Source organism: Bombina bombina, chromosome 2 (genome assembly GCF_027579735.1).
Source record: "Bombina bombina isolate aBomBom1 chromosome 2, aBomBom1.pri, whole genome shotgun sequence".
NCBI classification, from domain to species: Eukaryota; Metazoa; Chordata; class Amphibia; order Anura; family Bombinatoridae; genus Bombina; species Bombina bombina.
The window spans coordinates 140,996,417-141,023,477 of NC_069500.1; positions in this window are offsets into that span (position 1 = coordinate 140,996,417).

The window sequence follows — 27,061 nt, forward strand, 5'->3', positions numbered from 1 at the left end:
GGCGCAGTGAGAATTTAATCCCACCAGTTCCCATTGCTTTAAAGCCACCTGTAGCTCTACTCTAGAGGCTGACAAGGAATACGGCTACACCCAAAATAAAATAGCACTCACTGGTACCATTTTAAAAATAACTAACTCTTGATTGAAGAATCTAAACTAACACCTCACTTTACCTCTTCCTATCACTAACACAGGCAAAGAGAATGACTGGAGTGGGAGGGAGGGGAGGAGCTATATATACAGCTCTGCTGTGGTGCTCTTTGCCTCCTCCTGCTGACCAGGAGGCGATATCCCACAAGTAAGGATGAAATCTGTGGACTCATCATATCTTATCTGCAGGATGTGAAACCCCCCCCCCAAAAAAAACCAGTCAATCAGCATGTTTTGAGTTTAGTTAATACTTTGCCTTAGTGTGATTTAAGGGATTTCATTATAATCTCATAGGATTTAACCATAATCTCACTAAATTTCATAGTGAACTTCCATGAACTGAGGAGAAAAGCAAAGTGACTGTGTTGCATATGCCAGGTGCATGATCCCAGTACAAGCATGTTCCTAGAGTTTAAAGTCCCTTTGAAATGGGGTGTGGCTACTGAGAAAACTTTGCAGTTATGCTCCTGCATCACTTTCAAGTGTTTTACTAAATGGGTAACATGTCCCTTTAAGCGCTGTGCCCAGGCCAGAAGAATGTTTCTATTTGAATACAAGTAAGTCAATAAGGTTCATTTACTTTGATGGACCTCCCTGTACGGAAGAAGGGAGACCTGGCCCGCGTGCACCTATTGGGGACTATATCCTGCAACATGTATTTTACAACAATAAGAGAACAGTTGTGCAAATGAAAACAGCTGCATTCTTTACCTGTCAATCATAAACATGTTCCAATGAGGTGTCCTACAACAATGTCACTGGCACTTTATTGTGTAGGTGTAGCTGAAAAAACAATATTGCTGTTAACATAATGCAGCCATAATAATGATAAAGTGGCAATTGTTTTTTTTATGTATTCAAACTTCTGAAAAAGACATGGGATCAACACAATAAGCGCCAACAACAGGGAATTCAGCACTTTCTAATACACTGAATATATATTAAATTCAAATATTTACTCAATTCAGTTCATACAAAATACCCACATGACAAGTAACAGTTTGCAGGTTAGCAAGCAAATGATGACAGATGAATCACAATTTCAAAAGACTACAGGCGGACAGGTTCACAAGTAGTACAATAAGGAAGATTTTGTGTATGAAGAGATAATGAGATCTTCTCTCCCTGCAAGCTCAGTTCATTTAATTGTGTCATAGTTTAATGAGCAGAAACAGCGATTTCATATACAAAAATAAATGCAAATGAGTAATTTCCAATACACTCTCTACAGCTGGTATAAAAAGTCATTGGAAATACATAAAGGTAAATCAATGTTACAGTACTCTGTCCCTTTAATGTCTCCTTAAGCAGGTGCTTAGATTCTCTAAAGCTTGCTGCAAAAGATAAAATCTAGCAGCCCTCAAAGGATTCAGAGACAAAGAGGCAATGGTGATGGGGAGAAGCCCCTACTCATTATGCCACTAGAGGATTGGGAAATAGGGCATTGGGGTTAATAGTTTATATTCACCTAGATTACGAGTTTTAAATGCTATAGGGAGAGTAAAAAAATCCCTATAGCGCTGCCATTACAAGTTTTTTTTTTAAAAAACGGCTTGTGCGGGTGATATGGCTGCATTGAGCTCCATACCACACACAAAAGCAGCTGTGTTTTGACGTGCTCATACACGCTTTCCCCATAGACATCAATGGGGAGAGCCGGCTAAAAAAAGTCTAACACCTGGAATCGCGGAAATAAAAGCTCTGTAATGCAGCCCCATTGATGTCTATGGGGAAAAAGAAAATACCGTTTAAACTTAACACCCTACCATAAACCCTACGTCTAAACACCCCTAATCTGCTGCCCCTGACATTGCCGACGTCTGCCTATAGTTATTAAACCATAATCTGCTGCTCCCGATATCGCCTCCACCTAAATAAAGGTATTAACTCCTAATCTGCCGCTCCCGATATCGCTGCCACTATACTAAAGTTATTAACACCTATTCCACCGCACGCCAACATCGCCGCAACTATATTAAAGTTATTAACCTCTATTTCGCCGCTCCCCAACATCATCGCAACAAAATAAAGTTATTAACCCCTAAATCTCTGGCCTCCCACATCACTACCACTAAATAAACCTATTAACCCCTAAACCTAACCCTAACCTAACCCTAACACCCCCTAACTTTAACATAATTAAAATATAGCTAAATTAAATTTAAAATTATTAACTAAATAATACCTATTTAAAACTAAATACCTGTAAAATAAAACCTAAGCTAGCTACAATATAACTAATAATAGTTATATTGTAGCTAGCGTAGGTTTTATTTTTATTTCACAGTTAAGTTTGTATTTAATTTAACTAGGTAGACTAGTTAGTAAATATTTATTAACTATTTTACTAATTACCTAGTTAAAATAAATATAAACGTACCTGTCAAATAAAACCTAAGATGCCTTACACTAAAACCTAGCATTACAAAAAAATAAAAACACTAAAATCACAAAAAATAAAAATAACTACCATTACAAAAAAACAAAAAACTAAATTATCCAAAAAAATAAAGATTATTCCTGTTCAAATCAGCTAATTGGATTTAATCAGCTCTCATTCTATTGGCTGATTCATCATCCAATAGAATTAGAGCTGCTTAAATCCTATTGGCTGATTTGAACAGGCAATAGGATTTTAGCAGCTCTAATTCCTATTGGCTAATTTAAATTTTGGGTGGTGGGTTTTACTGTTGGGGGTCTTTGTGTTTTTTTTTACAGGTAAAAGAGCTGATATCTTTGGGGCAATGCCCCACAAAAGGCCCTTTTAAGGACCATTAGTAGTTTATTGTAGGCTAGGTTTTTTTTTAATTTTGGATGGGCTTTTTTATTTTGATAGGGCTATTAGATTAGGTGTAATTCTTTTTTATTTTGGATAATTTCGTTTGTTATTTTCCGTAATTTAGTGTTTGTTATTTTATGTAATTTAGTATTTTTTTTATTTCGATACTTTGTTATTTTTAGAGAAGTGTTAGGATTTTTTGAATGTGTAGTTTAGTTTAACTTAATTGGTAGTTTAATTTTAGTTTAATAATTATATTAGTTTAATTGTTAGTTTAAACTTAGATTTTTTAATTTGACAGGTAAATTTGAATTTAATTTAAGCTAGGTAAATTGTAATTTTAATATAAAGTTAGGGGGTTGTTAGGTTTAGGGTAAATAGTTTAATTTAGTTTATTTCAATGTGGGGGGCTTTCGGTTTAGGGGTTAATAGTTTAGTTTAGTATATTTCGTTGTGGGGTGCTTAATAACGTTAGAATAGTGGGGGCGATGTGGGCGGACGGCAGATTAGGGGTTAATAATATTTAAATAGTGTTTGCGATACGGAAGGGTGGCGGTTTAGGGGTTAATAAGTTTATTATAGTGGTGAGGATGTCAGGGAGTGGCAGAATAGGGGTTAATATTTTTTTTAAAGTGGCGGCGATATCGGCAGCGGCAGATTAGGGTTTAATAAATTTATTATAGTGTTAGCGATGCGGGGGGCCTCGGTTTAGGGATTAATAGGTAGTTTATGGGTGTTAGTGTACTTTTTAACACTTTAGTTAAGAGTTTTATGCTACAGCTTTGTAGTGTAAATCTCATAACTACTGACTTTAGATGGCATTACAGATCTTGTCGTTTTAGGCTGTAACGTTTGCTTTTTAGCCAGAACGCAAAATTTGTAATACCGGCGCTATGGGAATCCCATTAAAAAACGTCATTTTTAGGAGTGCGGTACTGACGTTGCGTTACAGGCTAAAAGGCTCGCGGTACACCTATACCGACAAGACTTGTAATGGCTGTGTTAGGGAAAATTGTGCATTATGGGCCACAACGTTGCTATTTGACTCATAACGCAAAACTCGTAATCTAGGTGTTAGTTTGCAATGGGGGGGAATGGCGGTTTAGCGGTTCTTAGGCTAGGTGCTTATGGTAGGGTGTTTTCTTTTTTCTCCATTGATTTCTATGGGGGAACACATGCGCACGCACACGAAAACTCCACTAGCAACTTTTGCGCATCTCGGGACTTTTGCGCATCTTGGGCTATCGCCAGTGAAAAATCAAGATTTCTTTCAACTTGTAATACGAGCGGAACCCGAGAAACGCAAAAAGCATAACGCTATCGTTGTTTTCACTAGCGCAACATTTTTATTTACTGCGGCACTTGTAATCTAGCCCTTAACATTTTAAAAACAAATTTACATCATTTGCCTTATATGGTAGAGCCAATCTGAGCATTAGTCATCAGACAACAAGGTTAGCAACAATCATAAAGTTAGTATAAAGTAAATTGTTTTGCAGTTAGTTGTTTCATTACACATAACCAAACATTTTATATAAATCTTTATGCTTTCACCTATTATGAATCATTTGTATGAGTGCATTTTGCCATACACTCTTTGTGCTCTCATTTGTATTTGCAATGGAGAGTTTTAAAGAGAAAGTTTTTAATATAAAATGTTTCAGTATGTGTAGTAACACAACTTTATTATATAGTTTTATTCTTTATTTTGCCCCCTTTCCTGTAATTTAAGTCTGAAAATTAAGAGTAGTGTTTTTATCAACTGGAAGTGCACATGACAGGCTTTCTAAGTCCAGGCCTCCTAACTATCCCTATTTGAGAGGAACAGTCCCTAATTCTGAGCTCTGTTTCACTGTCCCTCTGAGACAGTTATATCTCCCTATTTGCAGAATTTCCCTGACCCCACCCACAAAGCACCCAGACATGCCTACAAACTGTCCAGACACCCCCACTGCCCAGTCAGCCACACCCACAATCCCACCCACTAACCACACATGATCCCTCCCAACACACCTCCACCCACAAAATGGTGACGAGTACCTATCAACCTTCTGAGTCTCTGATACCAAGAAAGGAAAAAGCTTTCATACAATTGGCTGATTTGAAGATTCAAATCAGGCAATAGGAATGCAAGGGAACCCCTATATAAAAGGGGTGGGTACCTTGCATTCACTCTTCAGTGTGCGACTGGAGACCGCATGAAGAGGACCTCCTTGTTGAAGGTCTGAAGATGAGGACCGCCGTTGCCGCCACCGGATTAAGATAGAAGATGGACCGCCAACCCCCAGGATGAAGATGGAAAAGGTAAAGATAGAGCGCTGCCGGGATGAAGATGGAGAGCCGCCAATCATCGTCGGCGAGTACCAACTTTGGGGTTAGACTTAGGTTTTTTGTTGGGGTGTTTTTTTATTTTTTTTTAGATTAGGTTTTTTTTTTAATTTTATTTGGGCAGCAAAGAAACTGAATGCCTTTTTAAGGGCAATGCCCCTCCAGATGCCCTTTTCGGGGGAATGGGTAGTTTAGGATTTTTTAAAGTAGTTTTTTTTTTATTTTGGGGGGTTGGGGTTGTAATGTTAGAAGGTTATTGTTTTTTTTTCCGCCAAAAGAGCTGTTCGTTTTAGGGCAAAAAAAAAAAAAAAGGAAAAAAAGGCCCTTTTAAAGGCTATATTGGTAGTTTATTTTTAGAATAGGTTTTTTATTTTTATTTTGTGGTGTTTTAAGGCTTAAAACACCACAAAATAAAAATAAAAAACCTATTCTAAAAATAAACTACCAATATAGCCTTTAAAAGGGCCTTTTTTTCCTTTTTTTTTTTTTTGCCCTAAAACGAACAGCTCTTTTGGTGGAAAAAAAAACAATAACCTCCTAACATTACAACCCCAACCCCCCAAAATAAAAAAAAAACTACTTTAAAAAATGTAAGGGCTATTAGAATATTATAATTTTGTTTGTTATTTTTTGTAAGGGTAGATTTTTTTATTTTTTTTTAAATGTTATGCTTTTTTTGTAAACGGTATGTTGTTGTTTTTTTGTTATGTTGTTTTTATTTACAGTAATGGTAGGGTTTTTTTATTTTAAGGTAAGCTTAGGTTTTTTTTAAGGTAGTTAGGATTTTTTTAAACATAATTTATTGGTATTTAAATTTGGGTTAAGTTAGGTTAGGGTGTTATGTAGGAGGTTTAGATGAAAGTTTATTACTTCGCAATGTGGGTGGATGGAGTTTTAGGGGTTAATAGTGTTGTTTACTGTTTGCGATGTGGGGGGTGGCAGTGTAGGGGTTAATATTATTATTTAGGGTTAGCGAAGTGGGGGGATGGTGGTTTAGGGGTATTGTCTTTTATGGGTGTAAGTTTACTTTGTAATGTATTTTTGTTGTGTTTTTGACAACTTTTTAGTTTCGTAAAACAGTTTGGCGATTTCTCCCGACTTGTAATATCAGCTAAAGAAAAATGGATCGTGACATCTTGATTGCGCTAGAGCCAAAACCTTTGCGCCGCACTTGTAATCTAGCCCTTGCTGATATGTTATTCTAACAACACAACAGAAATGTCTTGTGATTACAATGTGTTTTTCCTGTCCCTTTATAGGAAACTTCTATGAAATGATGATCAAAAGGAATGTAAGTGGTGTGTGTCTCTAGTGCATTTACGGTAAACAAATGTGAGATTTCAAAGAAAAAGCCATTGGAATGTGAGATGAGACCAGTGGTGCAGTAGTGTGACTTGAGTAAAAACTGCAAACACTAAAGAGAAAAAGAGTTGAGATATTTTGCAGTAATTGGGCCAAGTGAAAATTGGTGAATGCGCTGACTGAAGCAGTTGTGTTTTGTGGCCCTCTGCACTAGTGTTTGCAGCCCCCAGGAAAAAGCAGAACTAAGAATATTTGCTTTAGATACTTCTGGTGGATGGGCAAACAAGTTGGTCCAGAGTCTTCTGGAGGGGAAAAAAGGCCGGATTGGCCTACCAGGACACCAGGAGATTTTTTGCTGGGCTGCAGTAGCTGGGGCTGGGTGGGGCTACTGGTGAGGTGATGCAGCTGTATTGCATATCTTTTTTTCTCCTCTAAGCTATACATATTAAGTGACGTTTTCCTTGTAAGTTTAACTTCCTAGACCGTATACCATCTAATAGACTTTCTTTGAATGGTGATCCACTGTTTCGAGTGTCTTCTCCAGATCACACTATGGATAATCATTTTCACATTGTGAAAAGGGAGTCATGGATGAAATTGGGTTGTAGGACATTTTTTTTTAATATAATTTAATTCTAATAAAAAAAAAATATTTGTGGAAAGAGTATCCCATTAATCCCCTTGGATTGGAGCTTGTGCATTTTACAGATGCAATGGAAAATAGGATTGGTCTTTAAATTTTTCAAGGACTACTTTTTATTCCCAGTCCGGCCCTGGGGGGAGAACTACATACCCTGCAACCATAGTTCCCACTAAGTCCACATTTTGTGAGAAGCCCAGCAGTGAAACATGTAAATAAGAAACCATACCTTGCAGTCTGCATTGTGTAGTGTTTGCTAACTGCAGGATGTGGTTCCCTAATTAACTGTTTCACTGCTGGTCCACTCACAAAATGTGGCTTTAGTGGGAACTTCCTACAACCTTACCTAAACCTGCCACTGTGCCACATGGCATTTTTAGGAAATATATTTGTCTGTGGCCCCCATGTGTTAGAAAGTTGGTTGTCACTGATTAAAACCAATAAAACCATTTGAAAATAAGTTCAAAAGTAAAATCAGTTTTGTTGTGGAAGGAAATGGCATTACATTGCAATATTAATCAGCATGGCAATGTGGTTGTTTTGTTTGGAGAAGGTTATTTTACGTTTAGAGGAACTTGTTACACTGGTAGAACTTGAATAAATGACTAGGGGTTTAGAATGTGGTTGGGGTGGGAAAACACATGAGGAATTAAGGATTTGGTATACCACAATACATATAGCTCTATAATTCTTGTCCCCATACAAAAGTGGAACTGAAGAACACTTATCTATAGAACAGGGTCATTAGTGTTATAATAATGGTACTTTACTACAACAACAAAAGAAGAAGAAGAGGTGGGGAAACCCCTGATTTGTGCAGCAGGAAAAACATAAGATGATGTTAAGTTGTCAAGGAGTTGATGTAAGTAGTAACAAAGGGGCTAGTTCACATTACAGCTGTAAACCTGTAGTAACAGAAAATCTCTACCTTATAGTCTATGGAGATATTAGATGTTACTGCCAATTCCCAAAGTTTACAGCTGGAACGTAAATTAGTCCCAGGTGGGCTGGATTATGAGTTGTGTGCAAGCAAAAAGGGGTTTAGCACGTCTCTATGCACATGTCAGAAGTAGCGTGTGTAATTACAGGTTGAAAGTAAATGCGTTTGCTTGAGCGCAATTGAATTTAACGCACATTGGGAAAATTACAGAGCTCTGGTTAACTGTTATATGAGAAAAAAAGTTGCACAAAACACATTAAAAATACAATTAAAAGTACAGTTAAAGGGATAGGAAAGTCAAAATTAAACTTGCATGATTCAGATAGAGCATACAATTTTAAGACACTTTTAAATTCACTTCTATTTTCAAATGTGCTTCGTTTTCTTAGTATCCCTTGTTAAAAATGAATACGCCCATATCCTAAACTAGTGGGAGCTAGCTGCTGATTGGTGCCTGCACACATTTGTCTCTTGTGATTGGCTAACTAGATGTGTTCAGCTTGCTGCCAGCAGTGCAATGCTGTCCTTTCAACAATGGATAACAAGAGAATGAAGCAAATTTGATATTAGAAGTAAATTGGAAAGTTGTTTCAAATTGTATGTGCTATCTCAATCATAAAATATAATTTTGGGGTTTACTATACCTTTAAACTCATAACACTGTCATAAAATAATTTTGAAAAAATATTGCATCATTTAATGACATTTTATTGACATATAATATATATTACTTGAAGGAGACAAGAAAATGAGTAATATGATTGAACTCTTTAATATATTGTAAATAATTTATAAAAAATTGTATAAAATATAATAATATATTTAAGCAAGGGTTAATTTATCTATTATTTTAAAAGGCTCAAAGATATGAGGTCCCAAGTGTTAGTAAAAAAAATGACTGCAAAGGGGTTTAACATAGAGATACACAAATACATGTCTAAATATGTATATAAATGTATATATGTGTATAAATATGTATATGAATGTATATATAAATGTATATATGTGTATAAATATGTATTTATATCTGTATATATGTATTTACAAAAAAATATACACATATAAACACATAAATACTTCCCATTCCAATGTTCTTCACATAAGGGAATATGTTCTTAGTATTTTTAAATAGATATTCCTATACATATCTGTATATATCACATATATAGGCAAAGATATATATTTTACCTAAAAACCTTCAGATATATAGAAATATATATTTATGAATCAATAGAAAACATATGTTCCCGCATAGACCTTACCGCTCAGTATCCTTGAACTCTCACTCACCTGTGTATATGAACAATAGAAAACATATTCTGCTATGTGAAGAATATTGGAATGAAAAATATTAATATTTCATGTTAGGTTAGCACATTTGTTTTCTACGTTTTGCACTCCATTGAAGTCTATGGAGGAATACTTTAACGCAGTTGCGATATTCGAAGTTTGGCTTTCTGTTGCACCAGGTTAGCACTCGTGTGAAACCTTTTTACTTTCAAATTCTAATACACGTGCTACCCGATGAGCACAAAAAGCCTCCATGTAGTGAAGTTAATGCGTGCCCTGGGATTGCAAGGAGTGGGAAGAATTTGCTGGCCGTATTTATCATTTCACGAGCAGTCTCATACCTCCCAATAATCCATATCCTGAGCGATTCCCACACCCATGATCCCTGACATACTCCAACTCTGCATAGACATCATGCTCATGACTCCAGCCTCCTAATGTGCCCCCTTACAATCCGCAGAGATCCCACCCTTATGGATGCAGTCCCATTCATAAAGCTTTTCATTGACCCCTTCCCACAGGCTTTTTAACCTCCGGCATCCCAGACGGTTGTGCAATGTGCCACACTTGCAATAATCATGTAATAGCAGGGCTTGCCAATCCGCCTGGAATGATTTTAACCCACCACTCCTGAAGTGGAGAATCGAATCCGTGAGCCTGTAGCACAAAGGGCTATTCACAGTACATTAATACATTTCCTGTTATTTATTATTATACAGACCTTGCCTATCATATTGGTTCTAGAGACCATGGGGCATATGTATCAAGCTCCGAATGGCGCTTGATGCCCTGTGTTTCTGGCGAGCCTGCAGGCTCGCCAAAAACAGCAGTTATGAAGCAGCGGTCACAAAGACCGCTGCTCCATAACCTGTCCGCCTGCTCTGAGCAGGTGGACAGACATCGCCGGAAATCAACCCGATCGTACTCCCCCTGCTGGCGGCCCATTGGCCGTGAGTCTGCAGGGGGCGGCGTTGCACCAGCAGCTCTTGTGAGCTGCTGGTGCAATGCTGAATACGGCGAGCGTATTGCTCGCCGTATTCAGCGAGGTCTGTCGGACCTGATCCGCACTGTCGGATCAGGTCCGACAGACCTTGATAACTAGAGGCCCATATCTCCTGAAGGATAAAAGCTACTAATTATTCAAAAGAATTTACTATAATGTTGCTCTGTATACAAAACAAATGAAAGCCTTAAATGACCATTAAATACAGAAGACTTGCTTAGTCATCAAATGAACGATACAAAGATAATGCAATAGCACTTACTTTGATGTTAAAATTATCAGTAGATTTTTTTCGGAGCCATCAGCAAATCATATAATTATATACTGTGCTTAGTATGAGCTGGTGTCTCAGTAAGTGTGTACAATTTTATACTTAAAGTAAATAGATTTTTTTTTTTATTGCATGTTCCATTTGAATCCTGAAATTGACTTTCCTGTCCATTTAATGACATATAATATAAATTACTTGAAGGAGACAAGAAAGGGAGTAGTATGATTGAAATCGTTAATATATTGTAAATAATTTAAAAATATGAGTATAACATATAATTATATACTTAAAGTGAATGTCAAGTTTCATGTGAAAGTGCCCGGTTTTTAAAAAAAACTATTAAAAACAGGGGCACTTTCATTCATGAAAATTGACATTGCACCGGATTTTAAAAATATTTACCTTTTTCTTCTGAAACGCCAGATAGCTGTTCTGAAACTGCCCCCGTCTGCTTCTTCCTAGTTAACTTACCCAGCAATGACGAAACCGGCATCCTCCAATCACGGCGTTGCCTCAGGCAATGATTCCCCCGGGGGGAAGCCGTGAGTGGAGGATGCCGGAATCGTCATTGCTGATGTATGAAGAGGCTTGCGACTGGCTGGTGAAGCGCTGGAGCGGCTTCAAGAAGAAAAGGTATTTTAAGAAAACGGGTGAAATGTAAACTTTCATGAATGAAAGTGCCCCTGTTTTTATTAGTATTTTTAAAAACCGGGCACTCATTCTTGAAAGTTTACCTTCACTTTAAGTAATGGTTAATGTCTCTATTATTTTAAATAAATTACAAAATTGTAATTTCCCCTTTTGTTTCTTACACTATTTGTACTAATGATGATCTCACCCTTTTTCCCCTCCCCATTTCTCTCCCCTTTATCTTTTTTTCTTTTTCTTTCTTTCCTTGACTTTATAATCAATCAAGAAAACAGAGAACAAACGTTACATGTTGCAAAAAATAAACAGGAATCTGTGTCAACAACAGATAAAATTTGTTTTTATTTTATATTTAATTTGCAAATAGTAACAAAATTAAATTAATACTATGCAGTCCATTTATTAACTGTCGGGCGGACATGATCCGCTGTAGCGGATCATATCCGCCCGACATTGATAAATGTCGACAGCATATGCTGTCGGCATTTAACATTGCACAAGCATTTCTAGTAAGATGCTTGTGCAATGCCGCCCCCTGCACATTCGAGGCCAATCGGCCGCTAGCAAGGGGTGTTAATCATCCCGATCGTATTTGATCGGGATTATTGTTGTACGCCACCTCAGAGGTGATTGCTGTCCGCCACCTCAGCGGTTAAGACCGCTGCTTCTTAACTTACATTTCCGGCAAGCCTAAAGGCTTACACAGAATAAGCAGCATCCGCTATGTTCTGTTTATAATGGTATCTTAAATTACAATTAAAAAAATGAAAGCGTTTATTAGATGAAACGTACATTTTTTTGCATGGAGTGAATTCCCAGCAGGAGTTGTAGTTTCAAAATGAGAAACAAGTGGTATATATGCATTGCCTGAGGATTAAAGGGACATGAAACACACATTTTTCTTTCATGATTCAGATAGAGCATGTGATTTTAAATAACTTTTACATTTACTTTAATTAGCAAATATTCTTCCTTCTCTTGGTATCTCTTGTTGAAAAGCGAGGACAGAAGCTCAGGAGCGTGCACATGTCTGGAGCACTATATCGCAGCAATTTTGCAAGAAAATGATTTATTTGCGAGAGCACAAGATGAGAGCACTATTTCCTGACATGTAGTGCTCCAGTCACCTACCTAGGGATCTTTTTTTATTTATTTTAAATTTTTTATTGAGGGCGTTACAAAGAAAAGTAAGTTACACTGAGAGTATAGAATACAATGATACAAATATTGACCTCATATTCGTTAAATAAAAATGTATTCAATACAAGTCTGCCCTCATATTTTGTCCCCAAGATGCGGTTAGACACTTGGTCCTATTTTAGTAATAGAAATGAAAGCTAGGGGATTACTATAAGCATAATAAACATATTAACAACAAAATCTTAACAACTAAAAAAAAAAGAGAGAAAAACTGCATCTCAATATTTCAGAGAAATTAATATATAGGGGCCTATTTATCAAGGTCCGTATGTGCCCCGGAGCTGCATAACCTGTCCGCCTGCTCTGACGCGGCAAACAGACATCGCCGGAAATCAACCCGATCCAATACGATTGGGTTGATTGACATCCCCTGCTAGCACCCAATTGGCTGCGAATCTGGAGGGGGCGGTATTGCACCAGCTGTTCACAAGAACTGCTGGTGCAATGATAAATGCAGAGAACGTATGCTGTCGGCATTTATCGATGTGCAGCGGACATGATCTGCAATATCGGACCATGTCCGCTCGCACGTTCTTAAATAGGCCCCATAGAGTCATGTAGAGATGCAGGTTGCCAGATATGTGTAAGCCTGTACATATTATGTGGTACTCTTGGTAGCTTTATCTATACCACGCAATGTCACGTTTCGAGTAAGCAACAACTAGGGTATATTCATGGCCGATAGAGTGTAGTTTGTTTTCTAAAGGTAGGAAGAATACACATTTTAGTTCTATGTTATTTGTAGCTTATGGTATTTCTATATATTTTCAGTCATGGATTGCGGTTTTAATTCCATATATGGGTGGGCGGCGTTTTGTAATATCTAATGAGACATATCCTTTCCACTGTTAAATATAAATGTTTTCTCTCGATCGCTGCTGCGATTAATAATTTAAGCCTATGGTGTATGCGCCCTTAGGTTATGTGGGTTTTCAATGACCTGCTTGAGGACTGTAGATAAGGAAGTTTGCTGACAATGTCTACAATAAATTTCAGTATTGCTGTATCGTGAGTTGCTTCAATAGTGTATAGTTATGGTTGCCATTCAGTGTGTGTGTTGATATGTAGCAATGTGCAAACAGAACATAATACATTTTTTTTTAAATATATTTGCACACACATAACATCATAAACCGTCAACTATCGGATCAAACTAGCAACTATTTGTATCAGTAAGTGATAAATTATTATTGCCCATGTGTCCTTAGTTTAAGGGGACTCTGAATACAAGCTTTATTTAGTTAATTATCCCCAGGACTTATGTGGCTGTAAAAGATAGCATCCTCTATAATTGGGTTTAGCTAGACATGTCAGCGGTGAACAGAAACTTACGGCAAGCACAGGAAGTGGGTGAGAATGTACAGAGATTTAGATAAAACATAATGCTATTACACATTCATCCCCACTAAACATATTCATTCATTCAATTTTCACCTTATGTGATAGTATTTGGTATTGTGTTGATATGTCCATATTTCAAATGTCAGTAAAAACAGCAATATTAACATTAGCACAATATATAAACCAGATAAATCAGATAACCATATATATATATATATATATATATATATATATATATATATATAAAAACCAGATAAAACACGTTATAAAACTTCCTACAAGTGGTCTAACTAGGAACAGGAGGTATTAGTAGGTTTTAACGGCAAATTATCACTACATACAATGACAATGTAGATAAAGAGTTCTCTTTAGCCTGCTTCAAATCTTGAGGTCTTCTGGGTGACTAAATCAGGTAAAATCCGCGAGTGCCTGAATGCAACGACTTGTAGCTCATTTCTAAGGGTTGGTTCTTCTAATAGATTCCTAGAGGAAACTTAAAGGGACATGAAACACAACATTTTTCTTTCATCATTCAGATAGAGAATACAATTTTAAACAACTTTCCAATTTACTTCTATTATTTAATTTGCTTCCTTTTCTTGTTATCCTTTGCTGAAAGGTTTATCTAGGCAAGCTCAGGAGTAGCAGAGAACCTAGGTTCTAGCTGTTGATTCGTGGCTGAATATTTATATTGACTGTCATTGGCTCACCCATGAGTTCACTTAGAAACCATTTGTGCATTGCTGCTTCTTCAACAAATGATACCAAGAGAATGAAACATATTAGCTAATAGAAGTAAATTAGAAAGTTGTTTAAAATTGTATTTTCTATCTGAATCATGAGAGAGAAAATTTGGGTTTCACGTCCCTTTAAGTGCTGTTAGTCCATTGCTGCGTGGGATTGAGTTGCCATAGTTTTCTGTAAGGAGGATTCCCAGCAAGGGTGGTCGCGCTGTGCTCTTCAAGCCCTGTGGTACAGTTTTAGGGACATTTTCCACCATTGATGATTTTGTTGTGCTATGTTGCGCTAGATTGTGTGGCACATTGACATAAGAGACTATGGGTTCCAGGAAGGTTGAATGTCCATGTAAACTGCATGAAGTTATGGTCACGTTGGACATTTTGAAGGCCTAATTTATCAGTGAAAGCGTATGAGAGACAAGGGGCTTTCTCTGTAACTTGCCATTCAAAAGGTCCTGCTCAGGCTTTTCTATAGGCAAGCACTCCGATAGTGGTTCAAGACTCTCTATGAAGGCTCTGGGCAGAGTTTAATTAGCAGATTCTCTACCTTAGCGAAACGTTGTTCTAAGATCTGCTCTAGATTGCTTTCCCATGCAGTCGCCATCTTGGAGTAGTCTTCCGGTAGATGTATCAAAGGTTATAGATGCGTTAGGCTGCTTGGGTAACAATGGTATATCGCACTGTCTGATGTTAGAAAAAAGGCTCAGTAAGACAGGTTTCAGCTGTCAGCACTGGTAACCCGGTGAGTCCAGGGGGGGTTGCTGCCTAGTAGTGGGCCGCCGCCTTAGGCCTTATGTTTCCGATCTGTGGCTCCGGTTTCATAGATACAGCAACTTTAAGCTATCATATAGCCACAGATTGCTTTGTAGCTATAGTTTGATGTAAAGAAATATGCTGTTTAAGCTCAATAATCGGCGGATTAAAGAGGATTCTTGTAGAGCTATCGCAGAAAATGCATTCTGTCAGGTACACCGTTCAGACACGCTCCTACCTAGGTATCTTTTTAACAAAGAATACAATAGGAACAAAGCAAATTTTAGAATACAATTGTATGCTCTGTCTGAAACTCAAACGAACATTTTTTTGGGTTGCATGTCCCTTTAATTAAGCCAACGTATAACATAAGAATGACGGCTTGGATCTTCGTTTTTTCATATGCTGCTTAAACCTGTGTATCTATGATGTATCAGTGTAAATATCTACATTTTCATGTTGTTACAGACTGGTCTTGTGTTTGGAGCAGCAGGAAAAATGAAGAAGCAAATCTATTCATATTACGGTCACAGCAGGAAGAAGGTTTTGGGGGTGTGAGATGGAACCTCCCTCCATGCATGTTTGTTCTGTGTATAGTGAACGTTTTGTGGCTTGGAACATTAGGAAGGTCTGTACAGAATGTGCAGGATTCTGCTCTATTTCTCAGATATTAGTCTGAAAGTGCTGCTATGTGAGATTTCTGTTAGTATTAAAGGCCCTACCTCCAGGGAATGCACTTCTTAAGTGATTTATTACAACCACAGCCACTGTTTGCCCATCATTGTGCATTAATAAAACAATGCTTTGGCCCATTTAGCCATCAGACATTCCTGCACTGTGATGTATTACAGAAGCAGTAATTGCTTGGTGTGTTCTGAATCACTTATGTAGTAACTGTGATGACATGAAATAAGCCTTCAAATAGGTGAAGTGTCTCCATCTTTTTATTTTTAGTTAAATGGATATGGTTCAAATAGGACACGCACTTTTAAAAGTTTTCAGTTTGAATCTGTTATCAAATTGACTTTGTTCTCTTGGTACCCTTTGTTAAAAAGCATGCCTAGGTAGGGTCAGAATCAGAAATGCACTACTGGAAGCTAAAGGCTAATTGGTGGATACACACATATACACCTCTTGTCATTAGCTTACCCAGTGTGTTCAGCCAGCTCACAGTAGTATATTGCTGCCCTGGAATGACTTGTTTTTGTTTAACCTCTTTGCTGTGCAAATCCAGATCTTTGTGTGTTGCATGTTCACAAGAATAAATCCGGCACCAAAAAGAGCTGAATGGTGCTACCTGTGCAATATTCAGCATTCGCTCATAAAACAAAATGCCAAATGCTATAAAAACACAGTTACATGCAAGCAACAGTGCCATAACAAAATGCTTATATCAGATCATTTTCTTGCAATTGTTTGTCTCTCTAATAAAAGATTATTTGTTAAAATTATTTTTATCTCCACTTGGCTTGACTATTAACAGTGCCTGAGGCATTGATCAAGGTGAGGTTTACTAATTCTGTACACAGCTCAGGAGTTCCTCTATGCAATGATTTGCGGCCACACTAAGATGTGCACTAGCAAAGGATTTGTACTTTTAAACTCCACGAATGAATGACCAAAGCTATCTATGTCCTGGGATGTCATTACGGTTTTCCAGTGGCATACACACATATGCTATGAGAGCCTGTGCATCAGTAAGCCGCTGCTGGCTCTATGAGAAGTAGTGCATGGGCCCTCCAAGCATATGTGCATATGTCACTGAAAACCAGTAATAACTTTTACTAGAAGAATTTTTGCTGTTGGAAGTATATTGCAAAAACACTTCTATTTAACATTGAAATGCACCAATGCACATTTCAGTTATGACTTTTCTATCCCTCTAAAGGAACATATAAAGTTCTAATGAGAATCAAGTTATGTTCTAAATTAACATACCAGCTGAGTGTGAAACCTTTCTGAATACTTAACACTTTGTTCCATTTGTGTTTCAACGGCCTCACTGCCCCAAATGCCTACATTATTTTGAAGAGTCAACCCCAACTTGTTACTGAAGAAGACACAGCTAGCCACTATCATTTTGTTTGAAAACGTTGCATTGCAGTACTCTTCTGAAGTCCCCTTATCTGCTGGGACCAATTAGGTACAGATATAAATCAACCTCTTTAGCAACTGTGTTAGGTTTATAACTCTTATGGGAATGGAAAAAACCCTATGATTTTCATTGTTAATGGGACAGTAAACACCTTCAGATTTAAATATAAAACTCTTAAAAAAAACAACTCAGCAATATACTTTTATTATTCTCTTTTTTCATGTCATTTAGCTTTTGAAAATTCTAATTCTCAAAGCTCGAAATTCACAATGCAGACGTATAGATGCTAACCCTGCTACATATATGTCCCTAATTGGCTTTAACAAATAGGAACTGCAAAATAATTCACTTTATACTAACATTTTGACTGTGGCTAGCTGTGTTGGCTCCTCCAAATAAGGAAAGTGTTGAATGGAGCTTGAAAAACAAATGCAGCAAACAAAATGTTAATTTGTTTTAAAGGGACAGTCAAGTCAAAATAAAACTTTCCAATTTACTTCCATTATCAATTTTGCTTAGTTCTCCTGGTAATCCTAGGCGAGCTAGGCATGCACATGTCTTTAAGCATTTGGCAGCAGTGGTTGCAACATTGTTTATAGCAATGTTCTGCATAGTTACAAACACCAATGTCTGCTCTGCTATAGACATGTGCACACTTCTAAGCTCCTACAGCCTACCTAGGTTTACTTTTCAACAAAGAATACCAAGAGAACAAAGCAAATTTGTAAACCAGAAAGTTTTTTAAATGTGCATGCTCTATGTGAATCATGAAAGTTTAATTTTGACTTTACTGTCCCTTTAAATATGTTTAGACTTGGCTGTAATGTTATTCTATAGCTTGACAACAAGGAGTTTACTGTCCCTTTAAATTGCAGGAAAAGGGGGCACAAATATAAAAGTATCTTGCATTTTTTTTTACTATACAAAAACATTTAAAGGGACATTCTAACCAAAATTGGAATCCACATGGATGCATATCAGTTTTGAAAAGAAGCATTTTTGTAATATACATGTATTAGCACAAATGCTTTAAATAAAACCTAAAGCTGTTTTAAAAGTGTATTTAAGTATGCAACTATACATCTGATAATAATTCACATCCTTTTAAATTTATTTTAAAACTAGAAGAAAATTCATGTTTCTTGATAACTAATACATGATTCATATCTATTGCTTACCGACCAATAAAGGTAATTCACAGCAGTATTAGTGATAAGGGACAAATTTAATTCAGGACATGATCATCTATTAAAAAAAGTGCAATTAAAATGCAAGAAACAAAGAAAACATATGTCTCTTTAAAGAACATCTATGTTATTTTATTAGCCAGTCATCAGGGCCGGATTTACCATTAGGCAGAGTAGGCATGTGCCTACAGGTGCCTTCCATAGAGGGGTGCCTGTCTCTCTACTCCAGATGCCTTTTCTGCACACCTCTGCCCTCACTCACCATAGTAGATAACTTTGCCCTAAACAAATATGGCCACCACGCTGGCCCGTCCGATCCGTTTCTAAAGTGAATACGGACAGAGCAGCCTGAGAGTTAGTGTGTGGGGGTTGGATCTTTTATGGGGAGTGACAGTAAGTGACTATTTGTGCTATTACAGAGCACTCTGACTGCACAGTGGGCATGTATCAGCTGCAGCAGCGGCTGTAAAGATCGAAATGACAGATTGAACAGTCAGAGGGCAGTTCTTCATATAAAATACCATAGGTATGAATATTATTGCTAAAATGCAAAATGCCAGGGCTGTGGCACAGGATAAACACACTTTAAAAAAGCAACTAACTCTTGGTTGATTGTGCACATTGCAGGCTTGGTCAGCAAAGTTTCTAAATGAAGCCCCAGTCTAGACAACCTACACTTTTCTTGCATAAATTACATATATATATATTAAAATACTGGAATCTCATCATACTGGGCAAATACTGTCTGGAGTGTTTTGTTATAGATCATGGAGTGCCTTTTATGTGGCAAAATTAGCAGCTGCTGTAAAAAAAAAAAAATCTATAAAGTTTTAGGCTGTTACTATAGGTCCATACATGTGAACCAGGAGCGCGTGGGGGGCACTTTAGATTTTGGCGCCTACAGGCACCTGGGTTGTAAATCTGGCCCTGCCAGTCATATTATTTCATTTTATTTAGTAGTTGATACTGTCATGGTTGACTAAGGGAACGTTCTGACCTGAATGTACAAAACTAACAACAAAAACATGTCTGCTTCTAAAGTAAACATCTGTGGTCTTTCTAATGAAAAACAAACATTTTCTTTTCTTCTTTACAAACACAGAAACTCTCAAACGTTACCTGAAGTGACTGCCCAACTGCAGTTCTCACTAACTTATAGAAAGTGTTGCTGGGTATTTATTGCTTTAGTGCAGAATAGAAATGTATCACTTTGTGCTGGAATTTGCGATGGGTGTGTAGTTTTTACTACTTTATAACACTTCAAACAGTAATTACAATTCTCTAAATAACATTTCATGCTGTAAGAAATGTTACCAAATGTTGTGAAAAATAGGCTTTTTGTATGAATGGAACAAACATTTATAGAAGACTTTTTTTTTAATTTCTTTCTATACTTGGTAATGTTAGTCTGTGCTACAAACAGCCTTTTCATGGCATGAACAAACTACACCCAAGAAGAAATGCCATTCATTGCTAGATAACCCTTAGGGATTCTTACAAGACAATCTTTGGAATGCTGGCTGGGTAATTATACTATGTACAAGATTTTACATTTAATTCTGCTGCTAAACGTAGCTTAAAGGGACATTATATATATATATATATATATATATATATATATATATATATATATATATATATATATATATATATATATATATATATATATATATACAATATAATAACAGAAATGATTGCATAGGCAACTAGCACATCTAGGCAAGTATCCCTACTTGCCTTTACTCAGAATGACTCCATATACACTGTAACCAATGCACCAGAGGATTATGGGTAAGATATGACAATTAGATATATAATAAGCAATAAAAGGACAATAAATGTTAGAAATAAAAAAACAAACCAACAACATTTGTTAGATTTACCCCTGAACAGCACAGTAATCCATGTTACCCTATAAAATGCAAGGCATTTTTAACCCCCCCCCCCCCATATTTTATTTGAATTCTGTAGCCTGTAGGAGCCAGTAAGAATATTGAGGAGCCAGACAATCTTTTAGGAGCCAAACAGTAGTAGTTGTACATAGATATATAGAGGATTACCCAAAAAGTTAGGAGCCAGGGGTAAAATTCTAGGAGCCAGTGTCTCCCTTGCTCCTGGGTTTGTCGAGCCCTGGATTAGAGTGTTGTTCAAAGGTAAATGTAACCAATTGGGTTGCAGTCCAGGGACATAACAAATAAAAAGTTGCTTTAGTATATTTATCTTATCTCCTATGCTGTGGCTATTAAAGGGCATATGGAAATGAGCTTCCCACTGATCAAGCAATCACTATGTAGAATGTTGCACACTCATGATTCTGGAGCCGGCTGCAAGTATTTTTTTAATAAATATAAGTAAATATTTTAAGAAGTTAAACACATAGTAAAAGACAGGAATATGTTTAAAAATAAAAAACAGAGATTTTTATCTTTGCACTAGAATGACTTTTTAAAGTAAACTAACTAGCAGTGGGGTAACCAGAGACCATGCAGGGATCATGGGCTCCTAAATGATTTTACTTTCAGCTTCTGAAATATTACAGAGAAAAAAAGGTCACACATGGTTACTGGATACACAAGTAGACTACAATGTTCCAGGATTACATGTACCATAGGAACACTCTGTAACATGACACTAATATTTCAGCTACCCAAGGGTGCTTTATTAAAATTACATGTAACTTTATCCAGATGTACCTAGTAATACCCCAACCTTGCACCCCTGATAGAATAATACTCCACCCTTGCACCCCTGATAGAATAATACCCCACCCTTGCACCCCTAATAGAATAATACTCCACCCTTGCACCCCTGATAGAATAATACCCCACCCTTGCACCCCTAATAGAATAATACCCCACCCTTGCACCCCTGATAGAATAATACCCCACCCTTGCACCCCTAATAGAATAATACCCCACCCTTGCACCCCTGATAGAATAATACCCCAACCTTGCACCCCTGATAGAATAATACCCCACCCTTGCACCTCTGATAGAATAATACCCCACCCTTGCACCCCTGAAAGAATAATACCCCAACCTTGCACCCCTGATAGAATAATACCCCGCCCCTGCACCCCTGATAGAATAATACCCCACCCTTGCACCTCTGATAGAATAATACCCCACCCTTGCACCCCTGAAAGAATAATACCCCAACCTTGCACCCCTGATAGAATAATACCCACCCTTGCACCCCTGATAGAATAATACCCCACCCTTGCACCCCTGAAAGAATAATACCCCAACCTTGCACTCCTGATAGAATAATGCCCCAACCTTGCACCCCTGATAGAATAATACCACACCCGTGCACCCATTATAGAATAATACCCCACCCTTGCACCCATCATAGAATAATACCCCAACCTTGCACCCCTGATAGAATAATACCCCACCCTTGCACCTCTGATAGAATACCCCACCCTTGCACCCCTCATAGTATAATACCCCACCCTTGCACCTCTGATAGAATAATACCCCACCCTTGCACCCCTGATAGAATAATACCCCACCCTTGCACCTCTGATAGAATAATACCCCACCCTTGCACTCCGGAAACAGGAGTTAAGAAGCAGCGGTCTTAAGACAGCTGATCCTTAACTCGCCCGCTGCCTCTGAGGCTGCAGACATCAATCCACACGATCAAAAACAATCGGGATGATTGACACCCCTGCTAACCGCTGATTAGCCACGAATCTGTAGGGTGCGGCATTGCACAAGCTGTTGGGGGGTTCTTTGTATTTTTTATTGCAATGTAAAAGAGCTGGTATCTTTGGGGCAATGCCCCGCAAAAGGCCCTTTTAAGGGCCATTAGCAGTTTAGTGTAGGCTGTTAGGGGCAGCAGATTAGGAGTTAATAACTGTAATGTAGGTGGCAGCGATTTTAGGGGCAGCAGGTTAGGGGCTAATAACTAATGTAGGTGGCGGCGATGTTAGGGGCAGCAGATTAGGGGTTACTAACTGTAATGTAGGTGGCGGCGATGTTAGGGGAAGCAGATTACGGATTAATAACTGTATGTAGGTGGCGGCAATATTAGGGGCAGCAGATTAGGGGTGTTTAGATGTGGGGTTTATGTTAGGTTTTAACGTTACTTTTTCTTTTCCCCATAGACATCAATGAGGCTGCATTATGGAGCTTTTCATTCTGTGATTGCAGGTGTTAGGCTTTTTTTTGCCCATTGATGTCTATGGAGAAATCGTGCATGAGCACGTCAAAGCAGCCGTTGATTTCGGTGCAGTATGGAGCTCAATGCTACCATATTGCCCGCACAAGCCTGCTTTTTGTAAACTTGTAATAGCAGCGCTATAGGGAGGTGAAATAACGCCTATTTTGTGGCGGTCGTTAAAACCCTATAGCGCTCAAGACGCGTAATCTAGCTATTAGTTTGCAGTAAAATCATAATATGGTTTAACTCCCCTCTTCCAAATTACATTACTGTATTTTATAGGTGGAATAGGGGCACATAAAGTGCCCCTTTCCCTTTGTCCCCTTTCATGTCCCTTTAAATAGTTACATCTAAATTAATTCACACACTGTGTTTTGATTTGATTGTTTATTGTCTAATACATTTGGTTTCCTCAGTTGTAAATGACTGGCGTATAATTGTGTGTATAACCCCTGCAAAGGGCATAAATACTTAAAGTCAGCTACAGAGCAATGGTGCACTACTGGGAGCTAGCTGAACTATCTGGTGAGCCACTGACATGAGGCATATGTGTGTAACCACTAATCATCAGATAGCTTACAAGAGTGCATTTTTGCTCCTGAGCCTACCTATGTATGCTTTTCAACAAAAAATACCAAGAGAATTAAGTAAATTTGATAATAGAAGTAAATACAAGTTTCTTAAAATCACATGAACCATAAAAGTCTAATTTTGACTTTCACCTTCCTATAACATCTATTATATTATTATTATTATTTTAAAGTAAAGGTCAATTTAGATTAATCGGTGCCCGGTTTTTAATAATCCTATTAAAAACAAGGGCACTTAAATTGATTAAAATTGACATTTCACGTTTTCTTTAAATACTTACCTTTTAATCCTGGCAGCTGCTGCAGCGCTTCCTCCGTCCGTCGCAAGCCCTCCTCGCAGGTCCAAAATGAAAAATCCGGCTTCCTCCAATCACGGCGTTCCCTTAGGCCAAGATATCCCCATGGGGGAAGCCGTGATTGTATGAAGAGGCTTCCGACGGCCTGGGGAATCGCTGGAGCGGCTGTGAAGATTAAAAGGTATTTGAAGAAAACAAGTGAAATGTCAATTTTGATGAATTAAAGTGCCTTTGTTTTTATTACGATTATTAAAAACCGGGCACCGATTCATCTAAATTGACCTTCACTTTAATTTCTTTTTACTTTACAAAAAAAAGTAAACTTTCTTTCATGTCATAGTGGAGTATTTGGGCTGCTAGAGTTTATCTTGATTCTGTCTGTAACAGAGAACATATTGTGCATTTGGAACACATTTTAAGGGGATTTTTATATTCCTCATTTTTGTAAATATGAGCTATGAATAAGACACTGACTCATTATTAGTAAATTTTACAGATATTGATGTATGTGATCTTCTTAAGTTGAGCATTTTAGAGTTGTTTTATACAATTTATAATTTGCAAAAAAACAGAAACACATTCTATGAAATATAATAATATAAAACTAATGAGAAAGAAAATGTCCATAATATGCATCCTAATTTACACCTATCTTGCCATTCTTCTGATAATCCCCCATCTCTATATTTTGTTAACCTTTAGGCTTTCTGTTTCTAAATCTCCTCTCACTTTAATACACTATGGTCTGGTTTGTGTAACAGGACAAAACTGTGTAGGATAAGTGTAACAAAATCACAATCAACATTAAACTTTCATGATTCAGATAGAGCATGTAATTTTAAATAACTTTCCAATTTACTTCAAGTAAAAAAAGTGCTTCGTTCTCTTGGTATCCTTTGTTAACCTAGGTGGGGCGGAAAGGAGCTTAGGAGTGTGCATGTGTCTCATAGCATTCTATGGCCTAGATTTAGAGTTCGGCGGTAAAAGGGCTGTTAACGCTCCGCGGGTTTTTTTCTGGCCGCACCATAAATTTAACTCTGGTATCGAGAGTTCAAACAAATGCTGCGTTAGGCTCCAAAAAAGGAGCGTAGAGCATATTTACCGCAAATGCAACTCTCGATACCAGAGTTGCTTACGGACGCGGCCAGCCTCAAAAACGTGCTCGTGCACGATTCTCCCATAGGAAACAATGGGGCAGTTTGAGCTGAAAAAAAACCTAACACCTGCAAAAAAGCAGCGTTCAGCTCTTAACGCAGCCCCATTGTTTCCTATGGGGAAACACTTCCTACGTCTGCACCTAACACTCTAACATGTACCCCGAGTCTAAACACCCCTAACCTTACACTTATTAACCCCTAATCTGCCGCCCCCGCTATCGCTGACCCCTGCATTACACTTTTAACCCCTAATCTGCCGCTCCGTAAACCGCCGCCACCTACGTTATCCCTATGTACCCCTAATCTGCTGCCCTAACATCGCCGACCCCTATGTTATATTTATTAACCCCTAATCTGCCCCCCACAACGTCGCCGACACCTGCCTACACTTATTAACCCCTAATCTGCCGAGCGGACCTGAGCGCTACTATAATAAAGTTATTAACCCCTAATCCGCCTCACTAACCCTATCATAAATAGTATTAACCCCTAATCTGCCCTCCCTAACATCGCCGACACCTACCTTCAATTATTAACCCCTAATCTGCCGACCGGAGCTCACCGCTATTCTAATAAATGTATTAACCCCTAAAGCTAAGTCTAACCCTAACACTAACACCCCCCTAAGTTAAATATAATTTTTATCTAACGAAATAAATTAACTCTTATTAAATAAATGATTCCTATTTAAAGCTAAATACTTACCTGTAAAATAAATCCTAATATAGCTACAATATAAATTATAATTATATTATAGCTATTTTAGGATTAATATTTATTTTACAGGCAACTTTGTAATTATTTTAACCAGGTACAATAGCTATTAAATAGTTAAGAACTATTTAATAGTTACCTAGTTAAAATAATAACAAATTTACCTGTAAAATAAATCCTAACCTAAGATATAATTAAACCTAACACTACCCTATCAATAAAATAATTAAATAAACTACCTACAATTACCTACAATTAACCTAACACTACACTATCAATAAATTAATTAAACACAATTGCTACAAATAAATAAAATTAAATAAACTATCTAAAGTACAAAAAATAAAAAAGAACTAAGTTACAGAAAATAATAAAATATTTACAAACATAAGAAAAATATTACAACAATTTTAAACTAATTACACCTACTCTAAGCCCCCTAATAAAATAACAAAGCCCCCCAAAATAAAAAATTCCCTACCCTATTCTAAAATACAAATATTACAAGCTCTTTTACCTTACCAGCCCTGAACAGGGCCCTTTGCGGGGCATGCCCCAAGAATTTCAGCTCTTTTGCCTGTAAAAAAAAACATACAATACCCCCCCCCCCAACATTACAACCCACCACCCACATACCCCTAATCTAACCCAAACCCCCCTTAAATAAACCTAACACTACCCCCCTGATGATCTTCCTACCTTGTCTTCACCATGCCAGGTTCACCGATCCGTCCTGGCTCCAAGATCTTCATCCAACCCAAGCGGGGGCTAGACATCCACTGAAGAAGTCCAGAAGAGGGTCCAAAGTCTTCCTCCTATCCGGCAAGAAGAGGACATCCGGACCGGCAAACATCTTCTCCAAGCGGCATCTTCTATCTTCTTCCATCCGATGACGACCGGCTCCATCTTGAAGACCTCCAGCGCGGATCCATCCTCTTCTTCCGACGACTAGACGACGAATGACGGTTCCTTTAAGGGACGTCATCCAAGATGGCGTCCCTCGAATTCCGATTGGCTGATAGGATTCTATCAGCCAATCGGAATTAAGGTAGGAATTTTCTGATTGGCTGATGGAATCAGCCAATCAGAATATAGTTCAATCCGATTGGCTGATCCAATCAGCCAATCAGATTGAGCTCGCATTCTATTGGCTGTTCCGATCAGCCAATAGAATGCGAGCTCAATCTGATTGGCTGATTGGATCAGCCAATCGGATTGAACTATATTCTGATTGGCTGATTCCATCAGCCAATCAGAAAATTCCTACCTTAATTCCGATTGGCTGATAGAATCCTATCAGCCAATCGGAATTCGAGGGACGCCATCTTGGATGACGTCCCTTAAAGGAACCGTCATTCGTCGTCTAGTCGTCGGAAGAAGAGGATGGATCCGCGCTGGAGGTCTTCAAGATGGAGCCGGTCGTCATCGGATGGAAGAAGATAGAAGATGCCGCTTGGAGAAGATGTTTGC